Genomic DNA, 8,785 nt, shown 5'->3' with positions numbered 1-8,785 from the left:
ATTCCCCTTTCTTGTCTTGTAAGAAATCTACCAATATGAAGGGAATGGTATAGTATTTTGCATTCATGGGTGGTACTGTAAATAGACTTAATAGCAATGATTTCTGTCTCGGAGAGGATGGCTTGATAAAATTTTAGGGTTTTGTAAGACACATTTGGGAAGTGATGGGAGTTTGGAGGATGCAAAATAGGTATTCCATTGGGTTCTTTTTAACATACGGAGATGTTTTAGTAAAGCTAGGTGTTTTTGGTTTGGATGATGATAGGGGTTGGCATGGATGAATATGGGTCGTATGAACTGGTTAATGCCATTTGGTAATTTGGTTGGTCATTTCCTATGGTTGATCCTAATGCAGTGAATCTGTTGGTAATGGCTAAGGCCGATGAGGAATCGGAAATAGATTCCTGTTTTGGTGGTGGTGGTGGAAGAGTGGCTGGAAGCCGTCTTTGGTTACTGCTGTTTCCTGTCATTCTTCCCCTGTAGAAATTCTCTTGTTAAGAAATCTGGTATGCAATTATGGCTGCCCTTAATGTACTCAATATTAAAATATAAAATACTTAATATGGCTTGCCACTGTGCAAAAATCTGTTTGGATGCAATGTTTTGAACATCTTTTTATAAAACATGTTTTGCAGATTTGCAATTAACTCGAACCAAAATTTTTTATTTAATAAATCATCTTGAAATTTGCTAATGCATAATACAATAGACAATATCTCTTTTTTAATAGTACTATAATTACTTTGTGCAGGATTTCATTCTCCTAAATGGAAGCAAACAATTTGTTTAGGAGATCCGGAAGAAGTTAGCTGCTTGAAGATACCTCCGTAACCAATGTCAGATGCATCGGTTTCAACTATCTTAAAAGAGTAGGGAGTTGGAATGCCAAGGCAAGGCAAAGTCTTGACATGAGTTTTTATTTGTTTGACAATAGAGGTATGAATGGTAGACCATGCTGGGGGATTTTCTTTGAGGCGATCAAACAATGGTTTACATTGCTGACGAAAATGAGGATAAAACTTAGATACATAGTTCAAAGAACCTAAAAAACGTTGTAATTGGGTTTTGTCAGTAATCTGATCTGGAAATTTATCAGCAAATTGAATGACACAATCAATAGGTTGAATGGTAGATTTATGAATGTTATATCCTAAAAATCTAATGTTGGGCTGAAACAGTCTAATCTTGGAATCAGATACAACTAATCCATTGGACTTAATGATTCTAGCAAACAAATGCAAATGTTTCCAATGTTCATCTATTAACCTTGAATAAATAAGCACACCATCAATATAAACAATCGAAAAATGGCTATATTGGTTGAAAATTTCATTCATAATATTTTAAAATTCACTTGGTGCATTTTTCAAGCCGAAAGACATTACATTCCATTCATAATGTCCGAAAGGAGTTACAAAAGCTGTTTGTATTTATCAGATTTATGGATTTGAATTTGCCAAAAACCTAATTTCATATCAAACTTTGAAAATATAGTTGCTTGAGAAAGCCTTTTTATCAAATCTCTTTTGTTGGGAATTGGATACCTAATCCATTCCAAAACTTCTTTCAAAGGTTTATAGTTAATAACTAATCGGGGAGTTCCTCTTCTAATTCTGCGTTCTTCTGAACATAAAATGCAGGGCATGACCATGATGACTTACTTTTACGGATAAATCATTTATTAAGAAGTTCTTGTATTTCTGTTTTACAGAATTCTAAAACTTCTTGACTCATCTGGATTGGTCTAGCCTTAGTAGGGATTTCAAATTCATTAAATTCCTTGATGTAAGGAAGTTTAACAATATGTTGTTTGCGGTGCCAAAAGGCATTGGGAATATCTGAACAGATGTCATTAACAAGTTTCTTTTCAAAGTTATTAATGGCTTCTAACAAAGACTTATTTGTTAGTTGTTTTTCAATTCTTTTGTGATTAATTTCTTCCTTTAAGAAATTAATTTGTTGTGTTTTATGAGTGATTAAATTAATCGATCGCGAAACGCTATTCTTTGGAAGATGTTTTAATTTTTTGAGATATGTCTCCTTATAGAACTCAAATGTAACTTTCTATCCTAATACATGTGTGGTAATCCTATTGTGATGAACCTTAAAAGGATATATGAATGCCATAAAGGGGAGACCTAATATGACTGGATCAAAAATATTTTTGATTAAAACAAATGAGATTTTGAAACAAATATCATTTTGGCAAACATGCGCTTTTGGTATTTCAAATTTTAATTGCATTGGTGATTGTTTTGCAGCACTAAGTATTTCATTAGACTTGTGATAATACTTAGTAGGTATTAACCCTTCTTGAATACAATTCAAGTCTACGCCCGAATCTATCAAAGCAATAGTTTCTAAATGAAAATCATCAATTATTATTTTGATTTAGAATACCATTTCTGGATTCTTATCTTGTCTAAAAGACCCAAAATTAAATCTTTTGAAGAAGATTTGATCGAATGAGCATCAGAATGGTTATCTGAAGAAGAACTGCTTTGTTCCTCATCAGAGTGGTTTACAAAAGTTTGAGTGCGGACTCTACTAAGATGTGTATGAATTTCTAGGTTTTCAGACTTTAGAAACCTAATTTCGTCTTTCATTTTATTTACTTCACGTTGAAGGTCTTTGATTGTGATTTCTTTCTTAGTCTTATTAAACCTTTCCAAGGTTATGCTAAGAGAGATTTTTGGAGTTGGTTGAGGTTGGCTAGTGCCGGATTCAAAAGAAACTAATTTCTTAAGATAAAAAGATTTGAGTTCCGGGTCATCGACTTTACTTAATAGTTCGATAAGAAGATCTTCTTGTTCTTCTTGCTTATTAAGTACTGAGATATTGTTATAGCAAGCGTCGGTACATCCTAGCTTGATGTCGGGAGATGAAAGGTTGGTCAATGAACTATTATCAGAATAGGATAATTCCAAATCATCTTCTGATTAACTATTGTCTGTGCTCCTAAGTTCTAGGACTTGGATTAATTTAAGTTTCTTTTCCTCAGAGATCTTCAACTGATTAATGGTTTTCTTGACTCGACAATCATTGGCGTAATGGCCATACTTGCCACACTTGTAGCAATTTCCTTTATGTTTTGGATTTTTAGAGTGGATTTTTCCAGAGGGTTTCCTCTTCCTTGTTAGATTTAGGCTATTCATAAAACTTATTAGTTTCAAAATATTTATTTTTGGATTTATACTTATTATATTTGGGATAAGATTTACTTGAGTATTTGTTGGAGTACTTATGATAAACCTGAGATTTTTTCTTTTTGTTAGAGGGAGCAATAGGAGGTAATCCGTATTGTTCACAAAACATTCCTAGCTCATACTTGGTGATGGATTTGTCTTTGTTTACCTGTTTTGATATTTTCATATCAATACACATTTTTAATCATTCCTTCTGGATAATATTAATTATATTTCCATAAGTAAGGGTATTATATGGTATGACACCTTCTTCGTTTACTAAGACACTTCTAATTTTGTGTGCAAAAAGATTTGGTAATCCATTTATAAATTTTTCTTTCCAAAATGGTTGATTACTATCTTCTCTAAGCATGACTCTAGACATAAAAACATCTTTGTACCATCTAAAATCGCTTAGTGTTCGGCATCTAAGATTGCTGAGTTGGTTATGGATCCTGGAAGTGACATTACTAGGTGTTCCTATGAAATGTTCTATTATTGTGAAAAGTAATGTATTGACTGCATCTTGGACTCCTTGTCCAATTTGCTCGTCAAAGATAGGTATTCCTTTTTCATCTTTTTTAACAGCATTTCTTATTTCATTTATGGACTGTTTAGTGAGATGTTTCTCCCACCAGGAATGGAGCATTCCTATGAATCCAATGACCAAAAGGTCGATAACTTGTGTTTAGCTGAGATTATGGTTGGTAATATAACTATTAGCAACCATAGAGCTATGTTGAAGTTTGTTGAGAAGTTCTTGTTCTGACAAACCATCTATATTCCATTCATAGAGTTTATTAGAAGAGACTGAGAATTGATTCTGGATATTTCTTTCTTCAATCTGGATATCTAGAGGTGTTGGCCTATGGTACCAGTTCTTGGTAAGGGATATGGGGTTTACTCTTTTATTGGTAATCCTTTTGAGTTTAAGATTTTGAAAATCTTGTTCAACTTTTCTAATAGAATCTGAATCATCACCTGACTCAGAGGAGGATGAAGATATTTCTGTTTCAGACTGATTAGAGGGATGTTTTAAGACATGGACTGTCTTTTCTTGTTTTAATTCTAAAAGTATTTGGTCAATTTTTTGACTTGTGGAAATGGTTTCTAAGGCCACTGCCTTTGAAGAAGATTTTGGAAAGTTAACTAGGGGTTTTTCACTAATTAACGACTTCGACTGAGACAGCTTGTTAATTTTTGTTTCGATTTTATCTGGTTGTTTACCAATAATGTGAAGAAACGATTTTGATCACAACTGCTAATAAGCAAATTCCATCTACTCATTTTAAGCATCCTAAAGAAGATGCAGGAGTAAAACCAGTCATAGAACAGAACAATTTTACCAACCAGAATCTTCACATTATTGGTAAACAACTAGATAAAATCGAAACAAAAATTGACAAGTTGTCTCAGCCGAAGTCGTTAACTAAGGAAAAACCCCTAGTTAACTTTCCAGAATCTTCTTCAAAGGCAGTAGCCTTGAAAACCATTTCCATAAGTCAAAAAATTGACCAAATGCTTTTAGAATTAAAACAAGAAAATACAATCCATGTCTTAAAACATCCCTCTAATCAGTCTCAAACATAAATATCTTCATCCTCCTCTGAGTCAGGTGATGATTCAGATTCTATTAGAAAAGTTGAACAAGCCTTTCAAAATCTTGAACTCAAAAGGATTACAAATAAAAAGTAAACCCCACATCCCTTACCAAGAATTGGTACCCCAAGCCAACACCTCCGGATATCCAGTTTGAAGAAAGAAATATTCAGAATCAATTCTCAGTCTCTTCTGATAAACTCTATGAATGGAATATAGATGGTTTGTTAGAACAAGAACTTCTCAACAAACTTCAACATATCTCTATGGTTGCTAATAGTTATATATTACCAATCATAATCTTAGCCAAACACAAGTTGTCGACCTTTTGGTCACTAGATTCACATGAATGCTTCATTCTTAGTGGGAGAAACATCTCACTGAACAGTCCAGAAATGAAATAAGAAATGCTGTTAAAAAAGATGAAGAAGGAACACCTATCTTTGACGAGCAAATTGGACAAGGAGTCTAAAATGCAGTCAATACATTACTTTTCACAATAATAGAACATTTCATAGGAACACCTAGGAATGTCACTTTCAGGATCCATGATCAACTCAGCAATCTTAGATGCCAAACACTAAGCGATTTTAGATGGTACAAAGATGTTTTTATGTCTAGAGTCATGCTTAGAGAAGATAGTAATTAACCATTTTGGAAAGAAAAATTTATTAATGGATTACCAAATCTTTTTGCACACAAAATTAGAAGTGTCTTAGTAAACAAAGAAAGTGACATACCATATAATACCCTTACTTATGGAAATATAATTAATATTATCCAGAATGAAGGATTAAAAATGTGTATTGATATGGAAATATCAAAACAAGTAAATAAAGACAAATCCATCGCCACGTATGAGCTAGGAACGTTTTGAGAACAATACGGATTACCTCCTACTGCTCCCCCTAACAAAAAGAAAAAATCTCAGGTTTATCATAAGTACTCCAACAAATACTCAAGTAAATCTTATCCCAAATATAATAAGTATAAATCCAAAAAATAAACATTTTGAAACTAATAAGTTTTATGAAAAGCCTAAATCAAACAAGTGGAAGAGGAAACCCTCTGGAAAAATCCACTCTAAAAATCCAAAACAGAAAGGAAATTGCTACAAATGTGGCAAGTATGGCCATTATGCCAATGATTATTAAGTCAAGAAAACCATTAATCAGTTGAAGATCTCTGAGGAAGAGAAACTTCAATTAATCCAAGTCCTAGAACTTAGGAGCACAGACAATAGTCAATCAAAAGATGATTTGGAATTATCCTCTTCTGATAATAGTTCAACCAACCTTTCATCTCCCGACATCAAGCTAGGATGTACCGACGCTTGCTTTAACAAAATCTCAGTACTTAATAAGCAAGAAGAACAAGAAGATCTTCTTATCGAATTAATATGTAAAGTCGATGACCCTGAACTCAAATCTTTTTATCTTAAGAAAATTAAGAAAATAGTTTCTTCTGAATCCAGCACTAGCCAACCTCAGCCAACTCCAAAAATCTCTCTTAGCACAACCTTGGAAAGGTTTAATAAGACTAAGAAAGAAATCACAATCAAAGACCTTCAACGTGAAGTAAATAAAATGAAAGACGAAATTACATTTCTAAAGTCCGAAAACCTAGAAATTCGTACACATCTCAGTAGAGTCCGCACTCAAACTTTTGTAAACCGCTCTGATGAGGAACAAAGCAGTTTTTCTTCAGATAACCATTCTGATACTCATTCGAGCAAATCTTCTTCAAAAGATTTAATTTTAGGTCTTTAGAAAAGATAAGAATCCAGAAATGGTATTCTAAAATCAAAATAATAATTGATGATTTTCATTTAGAAACTATTGCTTTGATAGATTCGGGCGTAGACTTGAATTGTATTCAACAAGAGTTAATACCTACTAAGTATTATCACAAGTCTAATGAAATACTTAGTGCTGCAAAACAATCACCAATGCAATTAAAATTTGAAATACCAAAAGCGCATATTTGCCAAAATGATATTTGTTTCAAAACCTCATTTGTTTTAATCAAAAATATTTTTGATCCAATCATATTAGGTCTCCCCTTTATGGCACTCATATATCCTTTTAAGGTTCATCACAGTAGGATTACCACACATGTATTAGGATAGAAAGTTACATTTGAGTTCTGTAATGAGACATATCTCAAAAAATTAAAACATCTTCAAACGAATAGCGTTTCACGATCAATTAATTTAATCACTCATAAAACACAACAAATTAATTTCTTAAAGGAAGAAATTAATCACAAAAGAATTGAACAACAGCTAACAAATAATCCTTTGTTAGAAGCCATTAATAACTTTCAAAAGAAACTTGTTAATGACATATGTTCAGATGTTCCCAATGCTTTTTGGCACCGCAAACAACATATTGTTAAACTTCCTTACATCAAGGAATTTAATGAATCTAAAATCCCTACTAAGGCTAGACCAATCCAGATGAGTAAAGAAGTTTTAGAATTCTGTAAAACAGAAATACAAGAACTTCTTAATAAAGGAATCATCCGTAAAAGTAAGTCACCATGGTCATGCCCTGCATTTTATGTTCAGATGAACGCATAATTAAAAAGAGGAACTCCCCGATTAGTAATTAACTATAAATCTTTGAATGAAGTTTTGGAATGGATTAGGTATCCAATTCCCAACAAAAGAGATTTGATAAAAAGGCTTTCTCAAGCAACTATATTTTCAAAGTTTGATATGAATTCAGGTTTTTGGCAAATTCAAATCCATGAATCTGATAAATACAAAACAGCTTTTGTAACTCCTTTCGGACATTATGAATGGAATGTAATGCCTTTTGGCTTGAAAAATGCACCAAGTGAATTTCAAAATATTATGAATGAAATTTTCAACCAATATAGCCATTTTTCGATTGTTTATATTGATGATGTGCTTATTTATTCAAAGTCAATAGATGAACATTGGAAACATTTGCATTTGTTTGCTAGAATCATTAAGTCCAATGGATTAGTTGTATCTGCATCCAAGATTAAACTGTTTCAGCCTAACATTAGATTTTTAGGATATAACATTCATAAATCTACCATTCAACTTATTGATCGTGTCATTTAATTTGCTGATGAATTTCCAGATCAGATTACTGACAAAACCCAATTACAATGGTTTTTTAGGTTCTTTGAACTACGTATCTGAATTTTATCCTCATCTTCGTCAGCAGTGTAAACCATTGTTTGATCGCCTCAAAGAAAATCCCCCAGCGTGGTCTACCATTCATACCTCTATTGTGACATCCCGTCCCGAAACTATAAAAACGTACGTGTGTAATTACCATTTTACCCCTAGTTCATTACATTTGCGTCTAGTGTGATTTCGAGTGGTGTGGATATCTGTTGGACCACACACACACCCTGTCATCATTTCTCCCTTTTGCTTTTCCTTAATTTCCTCTCCTCTGTCTCTTTTGTCTCTCTTCTCTCTCTCTCCCCGAGCTCCCTTCTTCATCATCTTCTTCTTTCTTCAACATACGGATCACACACAAACATACTCAAACCTTCACAAATCAAGAAACCAATTACACCATTGAACTCGTGAAGTCGAGAGGAGCACAACCATACCATTTTCAGGTGAGAAATCTTACGTTTTCACGTCAATTCGACAATGGCCGATTTGTACACTATTCATGCAAACTTAATCTAGCATGTTTTTGGACATTTTAAGCTTGTAGATGTGTTAGTGAGGTCTCAAGGAGCTTGGGAGTGCTTCGTTGGACAAATTTGGACGTCGGGAAAGCTTGGTTCAAAGTTGGCCGAACTTGGATCGTTGTTGCAGGTATAATTCCTTGATTTTTAGGCCTTAAAAGTAGTCTAACGTGATTCTACTAGTCCTAAGCTTCATTTTGGTATAAAGAACGTGAAAAATGGTTGAAAAACGAGTGAGAAAACAAAGTTTGAAGTTTTTGCAGTTTTCCGGCGACGGTGGCTCGCCGGAGAAGGAAGGAGAATATTCCGTTAAGTTTTAA

The sequence above is a fragment of a genome, unplaced genomic scaffold (assembly GCF_019419815.1).
Source record: "Pyrus x bretschneideri cultivar Hongxiangsu unplaced genomic scaffold, Pyrus_bretschneideri_v1 Contig77, whole genome shotgun sequence".
Taxonomy (NCBI): Eukaryota; Viridiplantae; Streptophyta; class Magnoliopsida; order Rosales; family Rosaceae; genus Pyrus; species Pyrus x bretschneideri.
The sequence above is the reverse complement of the archived record's forward strand: the minus strand, read 5'-3'. Positions refer to the sequence as shown.